The sequence below is a fragment of the Kogia breviceps genome, chromosome 13, assembly GCF_026419965.1.
Source record: "Kogia breviceps isolate mKogBre1 chromosome 13, mKogBre1 haplotype 1, whole genome shotgun sequence".
NCBI classification, from domain to species: Eukaryota; Metazoa; Chordata; class Mammalia; order Artiodactyla; family Physeteridae; genus Kogia; species Kogia breviceps.
In genome coordinates this window covers 88,508,229-88,521,599 of record NC_081322.1, presented here as the reverse complement: position 1 = coordinate 88,521,599, position 13,371 = coordinate 88,508,229, and the positions used below count along the sequence as shown (strand labels likewise).

At 49.7% G+C, this 13,371-nt stretch overlaps 1 protein-coding gene across 3 annotated transcripts in view; it reads left to right on the top strand.

The window, feature by feature from the left end:
* The window catches only part of PDE10A (phosphodiesterase 10A), a 566,819-nt gene that overhangs the window by 277,052 nt on the left and 276,396 nt on the right, over nt 1–13,371 (top strand). The window contains exon 1 of one of the 3 annotated variants that reach the window (XM_067011132.1): nt 10,397–10,412. The exons of the other annotated variants lie outside the window; for them this stretch is intronic. The gene's annotated coding sequence lies outside the window, so the exon portion shown is untranslated. Of the gene's footprint in view, nt 1–10,396; nt 10,413–13,371 lie in introns of those variants that run through there. 3 annotated transcript variants of the gene reach the window in all.

The window sequence follows — 13,371 nt, the reverse complement described above, 5'->3', positions numbered from 1 at the left end:
GCTGAGGTCTGAGTGGGTAAGGCAACGGCACTTGGAATGGAACCACCTTTCTCCGAGCTTCGAGAATTGGGGATGGGAGATGCCCACAAAACACATGAAAAATCCGTACCTGGAAGCCGGTGTTGAAAGGTCGCGTTACAGTGTTCACAGACCGTTGGCTGCACTCTGCTCCGTGGTCTTGTTTGGAAGAGCAGTCTCTCGACACTTGGAGTCCCGGTGGCTTCCGCCCTTCTTTTGTGAGAGGGTCAGTGGTTTTCTTTGGCCTGGTCAGGCCCTCAGGAATCATCAGGTAGGCTAGCTCGTTAGCTAAAAACACAGTCCAGCCTGCATTGTCTCATCCTATGGTCCGAAGCAGCAGGCCCCCGGCGTGGGGCCTTGGCTCTGTGTCAGGCATCCATCTAACAGCCTCCGTGCACTTTCTCTCTGAGCCCTCCCAGTAACGTCTAAAGTGACTTGAAAGAGCTGCCAGGGTGTGGCAGACCCAGGGTTCAGAGCCAGGCTGCTCTGACTTCAGAGACCCATTTCTTTTTTCCCTTCTCTTTTCTTAGTGGCATTTCTGTCTGTCGAGCGCTCACGCCATGCCAGGCACCATGTGAGGCATTTCACAGGCACGGTCGTCCATAATTCTCACGGCAGCATTAGGGGGTGAATGCTGTTCTTGTTCCCACTCTGAGGATGGAAGACGAAGCTCCGAGAAGTCCTGTGTTTTGTCCAGAGACACACACCTGGACGGCGGTGTAAGCAAGGTTTGAACCTGGGCGGTTTGTCTCCTCAACGAAGACACGAGTCTGCAAAGCTCGGATTCTCCTTCCCCACCAGACCTTTGCAAAGGTTGAGTATATACGTGGGCGCAAAGAACACTTTAACTTAAATGTAAAATTAGAGATTTTACAGGCCACATACTTTCACTATAGCCCCCCCAAATTTAAAACTGGTAATAATGTGGCTGAACATATTCTTCAGCACTTGGAAATGGATAAGCATCCTCCTGTATAACCCACCTATCAAAGGAGGTATTAAAACTGAAGTTAGGAATCTAGAAATGTATGAAAAAGGGGGAATATTTTATTTTGAAGACTGTGGGATCCCCAAAAGCTCAGCGTAAGGAGGGAAATGCCTTCAATATGAAAGAAGAAAGACTAAAAGAAGCTGAGAACAAACACATCATAAAAAGGTAGAAAACAGACAAAGATGAAAGTGCGAAGAGAGAATTCAGAGCAGCCGAAACTAAGAACATATAAGAGAAAGTACAAGTAGATAGGGAAACTGAGTCTTTGAAACTGGAAGTGGCCCAGGTGGTGGCCTCAGTTGTGGGCGGAGCCTCAGGATCTCTGAGGGGCCCTCTTGCTGCCACAGCAATATGGGAGCTCCTGCTCTTTGAGGACCTTAGCCCCTGTCTTTCCAAAACTGACAAAGAAGCTACATCGGCCTAATAAAGCCGAACCTGCTATGGCAATGAAAGAAAACAATGAAAAGTATTTAAGTGCTCTGCTTTTCTTATTTTGGAACAGTGCACACCACACGGGGGCTGCTGGCTTTTGTAAATCACATTCCACTTAAATGCACTTGGGAAGTTTGCACACAGTAGGGCATCTGCGTTCTGTTCACCTGTAATCGTCATGTCCTCTTCCCTCTTCCCTCAGTCTCCTTTATCTACCGATAAAGCTGTATTTTCTTCAGAGTTCTGCTGCGCTTGCGGACTGCTTCTTCAACAGAGAGACCCTCTTTAAGTTCTTTGCCACTCAAAGCTCAAGTATCACCACTGATTTGGGCTTTTTGGAGGCTAGCTTTTGGATTTTTCTGTTACTACAAACTTTCTATTTGTATTTTGTGATTGTGAATCTACACTTTCACTTTCCAGTTCAGATTTGCCCTGCCAGGTAGACTTCACAAAGCATCCGCCCGTCTGGCCTGTGCTACCACAATAACAATGTCACGGTGGCCAGGGGTTGTGATGGCGATTCTTCTACCCTATAATGTTTTAAAATAAGATCTGACTATTATAAAACAAAGGAAAGGTTTGAAAATTAATTTTTTTTCACTGATTACACTTTCTTCAGAGTTATACTGTGTTCAGTAACTATTCTGGATGAAGTCACCTAGAAATGACAGTTCTGGGACATGTGAAGTGTTTGGTTCCAGATTTAATTGCCGTGTGCAGTGTGGGCCCGCTGCTGTTACCTTATTTTAATCTATTGTAGAGGGAAGGGGAGAAGGACTCTTTTATCCCCAACAAAGACTGGCAACTCCAGTAGCCCCAGTGAAGTGCTGGAGTTATGTTAAAAGGCTTTGGTCAAGTGAAAAGCCATTGCTTTGTAGGACCATTGACCCAGGAGATATATATGAGTAATGCATACTTGTATGCAATTAATGAGTTTCTGATAAACTTTGTGGAAGTACGCTTCAAAAAATTTTTTTAAACATCTTTATTGGAGTATAATTGCTTTACAATGGTGTGTTAGTTTCTGCTTTATAAGAATCGGCTATACATATACATATATCCCCATATCTCTTCCCTCTTGCGTCTCCCTCCCTCCCACCCTCCCTATCCCACCCCTCTAGGTGGTCACAAAGCATCGAGCTGATCACTACCAAATGTAAAACTGAAAGCTAGTGGGAAGCAGCCACATAGCACAGGGAGATCAGCTTGGAAATATTCTTTTTTTTATAATTAGAATCCGGTTCTAAATGCACGATTCAAAGGGGGTACTTTGAATCATAGATCTATCACTTTGTATTGCTCTCTCTTCTGAAAACTTATTTACATTGGATTTGTTTAAATCAGAGTTCAAAACACAGAATCAGACTTCACCTGTATTTTATGGTTACTTAAGAAATAAGATTTGACTGCAAACAGATGGGTAGATTTTCATAGCATGTATACTAACCCAGCTATAAAATCGGCCTATTTAATGCTTAAGCTTGCTTTTATATCAGAAGAGCATTTTAACTGAGCCCTCTTGAAAGTGATCTCACCTTAATATATACAAAACTTTGGAAATACTGAATGCAGACATCCTGCCCTGGGGAGTAACGCACACATTACATACCTAAAGGGGAAATCAAAAGGCCTCATTTGCTTTCCGTAGCTGCTTTTCATCAGGTTTATAATCCGTGTGCAAAATCTGCAAATGAACCTACATCCCAGCCCCTAAAGGCCACCCCTCAGGACTGTGACGAGCGGTTATGGGAGGTAAGTTACCTGCCTCTGAGGGCAGTCACAGCGGACACACTCATGGAGAGACACAGAGACAGTCGCGTGGGGGGGTCAGCCGAGCAATCTGTCCCTCCTGGGCTGACTTAACTCACAAGTGCTGGGTGAACGGCACGCGATCGGTTCTCGAGTTAAGGGCACAGGAGTCCCTGGGCTGAATCTACGCTCTTCAGGGTGAGAAATACTCTGTGATCACTCCTGGGGTATCATGCTCATTGTCTCTGGAAAAAATTAAGTTACCAAGTTTGCCAGTCTTGGGAAAAGAGGTTTAGGAAAATTTAATCAACATAGTTGAAAAACAAAACAAAACAAAAGCCAGAGGAGGGTTTCACTGTAGCCTATCATTGGATGATAGTCACGAAAACAAACAGACTTTGGGAATTGAGAGCAAAGATCATCTACTCTTTACTCTTTAAAAATAGTGAACTTCTTTTTGCCACAAAGGGTGATTTAACACTGATACACTGAAAACCTATGAAATCCACCTCTTTACTATTGCAGCGTAATGTGAAAGGTAGGCCATGGGTATACAGTGTCCATGTGTTAAGACTCCAGCGGTTAGCAAGAAGTCAGGGGAACATGGTCAACAGAGACACCACGCAGCCATCAGATAATATGATCAAGGTCTCCTTCGTGGTGGGACCCTACCGTAATTCATCTAAAGGGGCCCTGCCGCATGAAACTTCTCCGTTTGCTTGCATACATTTATCTCCGTTTATCTCCCTCACCTAAAGCGTGTATAATGTCGGCAGTTTGGGGTATGCTAAGACCCCAGGGATTGTAGGCCCTCTCTACCACCTGTGACCTGGGCAGCTTCCCCAGAAATGTTGCCACTGCTTTTAGGTAACTCCAGAAGCAAGGAATAAGGCAGTCATAGGAAACACTCACATATAAATTAAGGTGACTATATCACAATTTATTTGTCAATTATATAAGATTATCAGGTAAAAGTCACAGTCATTTTAAACTTGGTTTTAATTGTTCAGTTTCTTTTTTTTTTTTTTTTTCTGTACGCGGGCCTCTCACTGCTGTGGCCTCTCCCATTGCGGAGCACAGGCTCCAGACCCGCTGGCTCAGCGGCCACGGCTCACGGGCCCAGCCGCTCCGCGGCACGTGGGATCTTCCCGGACCGGCGCAAGAACCCGCGTCCCCTGCATCGGCAGACGGACTTGTAACCACTGCACCACCAGGGAAGCCCAGTTCAGTTTCATTTTTTTAACCAAGTAGAATTTTTCAGAATGCGCGTTAACATTTCTAAACATTTGTTATCAAATGAGTTGAATCTGGGTTAATGATGTTCCCTTATCTTTCTCAGTGCACCTGTGGTAAGGACTTTACACTGTGAATGGGAAAACAGCAGCTGAACGGTAACTATGACATAAATGCCTTAAAGCCACCCTTTGTTTTCTGTATTTCACGCAAATGCATTTTTTGGTGACTCATATTGAGAAGTGTATTAGGTCTGCACACCGTATATGTCAGCCTGTACACCGTCCGTGGCTCACGAGGCTCAGGCCAGGACCAGAGGTCCACCCTCACACCCTCTGGAAGCAGAGGATGGACAAAGTCTGCACAGAACGTGCCACGTTACTTGCCCCTCTGAAGCTCTCTGTGTCTGATTCCCCATGCGCCACCCTAACCCTCCGTGTGTGGCAGGGTTGTCTGGCCCCTGCCAGGTGGTGCAGCTTTAGCAAATGCAGCCTCCAGATGTTCCCTTCCTGTCCTGTTCAACCACAAGTGTACAGACTTGGGCTTGGGCCAGCTGGGCCCTTTAAAAAAAGGACCAGTGTAACATGGAAAGCCAAGCTAACAAATTATTTAAGGCCACTTAACCTTGGTGTGTTCTTCTGTAAAGATGGCACTTGCCTTGTTGGCCATAGTCTTGTCGCTCAGCTGGAAGCTCTCAGGGCACAGCAAACTAAAGAAAAGTAAAATGGAGAAGATTTATTACGGAGATTTCCAGTCAGGAGGATACGTGGATTTTTAGTATATTTTTTCAGCGAGGGTTGATATGCTAAATAGTTGGGTTTTGTTGCTGATAGCAATGATGGTGGGTTATTTGAGTAGGGCAAACGTCCTTACAAAGGACTATTTTTAAAAATATTTATATGGCCCAGCCGGGTCCTAGTTGCGGCACGCGGAACCTTCGTTGTGGCATGCAGGGTCTTTACTTGTGGCACGTGAGATCTAATTCCCTGACCAGGGATCGAACCCAGACCCCCTCACTGGGAGCACGGAGTCTTAGCCACTGGACCACCAGGGAAGTCGCCCGTAGGACTATTTTGAACACCGGTAGGCAGAGTATGGATTAACGTGTCAGGAGCGCAAGACTCCTGCGTGGAGATTTCTGGAAATTTCCTGTGGAAATCTCTTCCTGTGGAAATTTCTCCCTCTCCTGGAGGGAGAAAGAGAAAGGGAATTTTCACACACACCATTGCAGAAATCTCACTGGAGACCTGGGATCAGTGAAGGGGCAGATTTGAACTCAGGGGGCCTCCGGGTGCTTGGCCGGCACTCTCCTATCCTCTGTCTGAAACAGGGAAATCCTACCACATCGTTGCTTACAGGTCAGGAGCATAATGTGGATGCAGATGAGCTCCCCGGGGAGGAAAGCCCACTTTTTGACATTGCTTTTGTTGACGACTGCAGTATGAATTAGTGCAGAAGATAAAACAAAGTGACTAACCCCCCGCCCCACCCCCACTCGCAAGCAAACACAAGGAATGTGTCCAGAGGTTATTATGGAAGATACATGGTCTCAGCTTCCCCTTTCTTCAGCCACAGGTCTCTGGCTTTAGGTCAAGTCACACAGACAACAAACGTGGCTGAAAAACCAAGGCTGCTTACCTTTTGGCTTCTCTTGTTTTTTCCTGTGATAAGAGTCCTTTCAAAAGATATAATATACAAAGTTCTAGTGATAGTTCACAACGTGTTGCTTTTCCAGACGCCGGATGGTGTGTGTGTGTCGACAAGGAGGGATGACTTAGTCTGGACAAGGACCATCTGTATCATAAAACCCAAATCCTGAGAACTGTCTGGGCGCTGTGTGTGTGACGGGCCTAGAACACGCCAGCAGCCCAGGGCGCTGGACGGCCGCGGGAACCTCGCGCTCCGTCTCCTTGTTCCTTTGGGCGCTTTTGTAAGAGGAGCTCCGGGAAAAACCTGTCTTTGTAAGTCAAGGCCTGACGTCAGAACAACTCACCCGTGTGAATGAACGCGGCCCCTGCTGAATGCCCTTAAATGCCCATCCAGTACTGGTCCGGATCAGAACACTTGTGCCCCAGGCCATGCCGTGGTTTTTCTTGTTTTGTTTTTTGTTTTGAGATGAACAGAAAGGAATCACATCTCTGGATTAAGTGAGCCACTTTGGTCCTAATTTTTGAGACAAATCCGTAAGAGTCAACAGTTTTGCTTTTTCCCATAACTGCATCATAACCCCCTTGTATAGATGTCAAGACACATTGTAAGAATATGGCTATTAAAATAATGTTTGCAAGGAGAGGATTCCCAAACCACAGATGAAGACCTGCTTATTTCAAATGATTTTAACAATACGCAGTTCAAGTATCCCATGATAATTTGTGTGGGCTCTAAGGTACTCATCGTGGGGGGACAGACTTAGTGGGAATTTTGACAACCTTTTATGAAACTCTCTGCTCGTTGTATGTCAGATGGTCATAAGGGTGGACTCTAAACCATTCCCTTAGCTCATCCTTTTTATCCCTGATGCCCCCATGGTCACGTTCTACTTAAGTGCTTTCAATTGACTTGGCTCTCTTAAAGAAGTATTTCTTTCGTTTAGGTCTTTTATGCATATAATTATATATAAATATATGTAATCTCTCATTCAGCTTCTATGTGACTCTAAAGACAGCCTCAAAGGAAACTGATATATCTGACTTGTGAAAGTTTGGTGATAGTGTTGATTACTTAACCAGAACTCACTGTTGTATTCTACTTTGTGTGTTTTTGGGAAGTGAAAACTGCTTCAGCATTCTACAAATCTCAGTGGGTTTCTAAAGTGATTGGATATTTTTTTAAATGGCAACATCTTCAAAATTTAGTTCTGCGTCATAGCACAGTCGTGTTATATAAGAAAGTAAATGCTCACGGGGTTATATCACAGGAACTTTGTATTGATTACATAACTTAAGCGGGCCTTTTAACTGCAGTCTCCTAGGGTCTAGATACTCACAGCCATTAAGTGGAGCTTATTTTCATGAGGGAATTAAGTGTTTTCCTCTTGATTAATGAAAATGTCTACTTGATCTTGTTATTCATCAAGAGACACGCTTATCCCCCTTTTCAGAAGGTATGGATACCTAGGGAGATTTATTTGGAATATTAATGTTTTAACAATTGGCCTGTTATCCAAAACATTCCCTCATTGAAAATTAAACACTATTTTGGCGTTTTTTAACGAAAAATAATATAGTGTTAGTTGTTTTATAACATAAAGCAGTACCTAAATTGTAGTTTGTTTTCTAGTTAATTTGTTTGAATTCATAAAAACAATTCTATCAGAACTGCAGATTTAGGAATATTAGGGCTGAAGAAGTTGTTTTTACCAACTCTGGTCTATTTTCAAGGCAGCCCCATTCAGTGTATTGACTTTATAATAATATTTTTCTTACTCAAATGATAATGCCCCTTTTAAAAAACAGGCCTGACTACAACAGCCCTGTAAGAATGGATCTGTCACTTCAGTCAACGTTTGTCAACACCGATGCTGACAGAAATCTGTAATCCGTTGGCACGCAGGTGACAGGGAGGGGGGCGAGCATCGAGTGTCTGTTGTGTGCTGGCCCTTGTTAAAGGTTATGAGCGGTAAGAGGAGCAGGACTTCCACCATCAGCCTGTTTAAAATAAAACTGCCAGTGCAGAGTATACGTGCATCGAGTTTCCTAAGAGGTTCAGTGCAACACGTTCATACGTGCAGATAAAATGCATTAGTTCTAGGAGCCTGGACAGCAAAGCTATGACGGATTGCGGATGAGAAAAATTAAAGGAGGCTTTGAGAAAGGAAAACTTAGAACTAGTAGTGAGGGGTTTCATGGACTGGGGAGGCCATGAATTAGTGCCTGGCAGCTGAACTCCACTTTTAACATGCCAGACAAGGAATAAGTTATCTTATTAGAATGCAGAGAGTTTGTGTGATACGATATATGTTGATAATTGACTGGCAATTAAATGGAAAAGTCTGACATGTGAAACCCACATGTTTCTATTGAGCTTGGGAGCAAAAGACACTTGCTTATGAATTATTTTGCTCTGATAACTGTTACTTTAAATAAGTCACAAAAATTAAAATCAAAGTAAAAAGAACGTGTCTTTTTATAGACCTTATCTATGTAAATAGAGGAAGTTTAACGTTTAATCAATCTTTGTCTTATATCTTTATAAAGGTTACTAGCATTTTAAAAGAGAAAACAGATTATTCAAAAATCAGTTAGCAAGGTAAAACTTACAGCTGTAAAAGCACTCATGTTAAAAGTTGTAAAATAGAATCAGTTAAGACACAGGCCCACATGTTGACCAGAGTTCATAAAATATTAATTATATTTATTGTAAACCTAACTCTTAGGCTATTAAAAGGGGTTCATGGTTCAATTATCATAAAGAAATTTTATAATTTTATGAGAAAACCAACATTTTAACATTTCTTATTCTCTTCCTTGACCCATATTTTAAAATGTTTTTAAGAACATATCTTTCAAATGAGATAATAATCAGGCAGATATTGTCTCCTCTATATATGAATTATTATGCATAAAATACTAAAATTAATATAGAATTAAGGTAATTGAAAAATAACAGCATATGGAAGAATACTTGGAGAATTTAAATATACTTATGGATGCATAGGTCCACTAATACAGGTTTCATTACCGATATCAATTGCTTCCTTGATCATTTTCCTTGGTAAAGGGCAGAGATAGATGCTTTACATTCTTTTAAAATGCTGAACTACTAGTAATGATCATCTTCATTTTGGCACCTTTCCCCTCTTAATATTTAATATTCTTTTAGTTTTTATTCTTTGCAGTGCGGGCTGGCATTTCTTCAGCTGAGAATGAGGAAGATTGTTCCTTTCACAGAGGGTGCACAGTCGTGGTGTGACCTTCTGCCATTGCTGTTCTCTTGCTGGAGTTACAGCTAATAATTTCAGTTGTGCTTAAGCTGTGTTGTAATCTGATAACATTTTGACATATAGCTAAATTGCTAATTTTATGGGGGCCATCAGAATGCAGAGTGCACTTAACTGTGAGCCAGCGTGTTTATGCCTAAAAGGTTTGGAGTAACAAATGTTTAGTGACAGTCTTCTCCTTCTCCCTATATATTACTAAGGAAGCTCAAAGCGAAGGAAAAGAATCCGCAAGAAACACATTCTACAGGTGTTGCAACACCTGAACACAGGGGTGAGTGACAGCGCCTTTATGTCTATGTGTTTGTAATTTACATCTTGACTACACAGTATTTCATGAAGAAAGGAACTGTGGCTGGGCGCCTGTCAAGACTTATATTAACAGATGTGGACTCCAGCATTAAGTAGGGAGAACGCTTAACAGATAGATGTAACCGATAATCAGTAAACTCCTCATCGCGTTTCTTTTCCGTTGTCAGGCTTTGTCGTTTTTAATTTGTCCAGGAAATGTGTGCCTTCCAGCAATCATTTGGAGAAAAGAAGGAAGAAAAATAGAAAGAGGTTGATTCCAGAAAAGGGTTACTGAAAATTCTAAAGTTTGCGTCCTGGTTTAACAAAGACCCGGAGAACAAATATTTGATGTTTTCCATCCCGTGCCCTGCACCCCGCGCTCCTACGGCTTAATTCAAGTTAAAGGCAAATTTTCTTGTTAACAGGAAAGTCACTTTAATGACTCCAGAAAGGCAACTAAAGAAACTTAAACAAGTAGAAACATTTTGCCTGTAAAAGAACGAACGGTAAACACTCCAAGGAGAAACACGTCCCCCCACCCCCAAACCTGCGGGCAGCCCAGGACACCCTCCCCGCGGGGCCCAGTGCTCAGCCCGTGCGAATTGCCGACTCTCGGGGAAGTAACAGGTGTCAGCTGCGCGGCCCAGAAACGTCAGCCTGGAGGCTGCAGCAGCAGACCAGGCAGCATGGCTCGGTCGTCGTCGTTTTTTCTGCGCCGGAAAAAACTTGCGAATGCAACGGGCAAAATCCCCCCTCAGTAAGGTAAGAACCACCAGAATCTTTTGCTTCTTCCGCAAAGTTACGAATTCCGATCCGTGAGTGCCAGGGTCGGCGCGCGTTAATTGACAAGCGACGGTCCGAGTCCGCCCCGCAGTCGCGGAAACGCCCGGGTACTCTGGGGCCGCACAGCCTCCCAGGCGTCCCACCGGCCCAGTTCGGTGCAAATACCAGTATGCCCGTTTCCACTGTGGGTGTCTGGATGGGAGTGGGGCAAAGGCAGACTAGGGAAGAATCTGGAGCACGTTTCAAAATAAAACCACCAGAGAACTGGACGGAGGGAAGAAAAAGTTGAGGGCGAGAAGAGACCCCCCCCAGGGCAAGCGCACGCTGAGGGCCCCGGGCCCTGTGTCGCCGGAGCGGCTGCACCGCAGCGCACGCCTAGCGCTCAGGTGACCGCCTTGACCTTCGCGGAAGCTGGGCATCGGCGCGCGTGCTGCAGTCCTGGGAAGGTGACCTAGTCCAGGGAGTCTGGACGGCCCGTCCCACCGTGGGTCAGCAGGCCCGCCGCCCCGGCTCAGACCCGGAGCGCCGCAGTGGCCCCGCTGCGCGCGCCTGCCGGACACCGACACCAGCGCATCCGTGCGCGCTGCGCTCCAACTTTCCTAACTTCTGGCGGCCGCTCCTGGTTTGAGCGCCCATTGGGCGGCACAGTTCTCCTCAGTAGCAACCGTATGGATTGGGGCTGGGGAAGGAGAGACGGGCCGTTGCCCAAGAAAGCCAAAGGTGAGGACGCCGTCCTCAAGGCTTTGGAGTGGTGGTCTCCTAGTTTTTAACTAAGGGCAGCCGTAGTTTGCCCTTTCCCTTCTCTAAAGCGGCCGGGGCAAGCTGGGCTGTGCACACGAAGTTCGTTATAGAGTATTGGAAAGGGAGAACTGGGGACGAACCCGGTTTCTAAACCCTAGCCTACTGGAAACAGTAAGCCTTCAAGGGAACTCCGACCAAACGTCTGAGTTTGCACTCTCCCGGGAGCTCTGAGCACATCTCAGCTGGAGCTGCTGGCCCGCCGTCAGCAGGGCTCCCGGGCTCGGGCACGGAACAGGCCGACGTGGCTCGCCCAGCACTGCACAGCTGGAGCGGCTGCAGGGCGGCGGGTACCGACTGCGGAACACGAGGGCTTGAGAACGCCGCGCAGAGACGCGGCGTTCCTCGGTCCTCCCTCCCGGGCCTGGGGCGCAGTGTTAGCGGAGGGCCGCCGGGGTGCGGGGCCTGGCGCGGCGAGGCCGAGAAGCTACGGGGCGCGCTACGTGGGCGCGGGCGGTGGCGGCGTGGGGAGCGCCGGCTCCGCCAGTGGGCGTCTTCTGCAGCCGCTGCCGCCTCCACGGGCAGTGGCACTGCGGCGCTTTTCTCCGCTGCTTCCGAGCAGTGGCGGAGGCTCCGCCGGCCGAGCGCGCACACACCGCGCCACGCCTGCTCGGCAGCCCCTCGCCCCGGCCCGGAGCACGGCCCCGGTCCCCCCACACCCAGCGCGGAGCACGGCGTGAGGACCGGGCCGGCAGGGAGAGAAGCGCTAGGTTGACGGTCGGGCCGAGTGGCCCCGGAGGGCTGGTTCTGAGGGGGCGGAGCCCGCCGAGTCCCGGCCCGCCGCGCGCCCCTCCTGCCCGCGGCCGGCCCCCACCGGAGGCCCCAGGAGGAGGGCCGTAGCCGGCCCCGTGGAGCCGCTCGTTCCCCGCCCTCAGGCCCCCCTGCCCGCGGCCGGGGACGAGCCCGGCCCCGGCCAACTCCGCCCGGAGCCCGGGGGCAGCGCAGCCGGCGGGGGAGCGCGGCGGCCCAGGGCCCGGCCCCCGAGTCGCCTGGTCGCCGCCGGGCCGAGCGCGTCGTGCCCGCGCGTCCCGCCCTCGTCCGCAGGCCGCGCCAGCCCCGCGGGGGGCCCCGGCGCCCGGCCCGCGCTCCCTCCGCGCTCGCCTTCCCGCCCCTGTCCGCCCCTCCACTCCATCTTCCTTCTACTTCTGGCCGCCGCCCCCTCCGCCCCCTCCTTCTCTTCCCCCCTCCTCATCGGCCTTTCACTTCCCCGCGCGTCTCCCGGGAAGGGAGGGCGCGGCGGCGGCGATGCTGGCGGAGGAGGAGGAGGAGGACAAGAGGCAGCTCCCTTGAGCGGCCCCCCCGGCAGTAGTCACCGCGGCGGCGGCGGGCGGCGGCGGCTCTTCGTCTCCCCTGCGCTCCAGGGCTTTGCTGCTGCCGGCTCGCGCCGCGCCCCGCCGCCGCCGCCGCCCCGGCTCCCGCTCGGTCGGCCCGGCGGCCCTCCGCGCGGGCTCCCACGGCTTCCCGGGCGCCGGCGGGGGCTGCCCCGGGCCCGGCCCCGGCCTCGGCGGCGGCGGCCGAACCCCGCGGTGGCCGCGAGGCGCCGGCGCCGCCCTCGCCGCCGCGTCCCCGCCGCTTTTCGGTTCCGACATGGAAGATGGACCCTCTAATAACGCGAGCTGCTTCCGAAGGCTGACGGAGTGTTTCCTGAGCCCCAGTAAGTGCCCGGCTCCACCTTCCCCGCGGCGGGCGGCCGGCGGGGTGCGCGTGCCGGGCAGTTTGGCGGCCGGCGGGCTTCTCTGGAGGGGCGGGGGGCTCGGCCAGCGGCGGGACAGCGGGCTTTTTCCCAGGCTCCGCGTGCGTGCGGGGAGCGGCGGGGGCCGGGCGTGTAGCTCAGGACCCGCTGCCCGCCTCGGGGTCCCGGTGCTGGGTCTGGCCGCCCTGGCCCTGCGCGTCTTCGTACTCTCAACTCTGACCACTGACGCCGGGCTCCTGTGTGTGGCCTGCGGCCGCTAGGCTGGAGTCGGGGCGCTTCTTCCCGCTCGGGGTCCCGCCCGCTGCGCCCCCAGGCTGGCGGAGGGCCGGCCAGCGCCCCGGGACCCCGCGCCCCGAAACGTGACGGCGCTCGCGGCTCCCCGGGCTGGGGGTCGGCGCCTGGCCGCTCTGCCCCCGGACCCCGCAGTGACCCGGCTCCAGAGCGTGG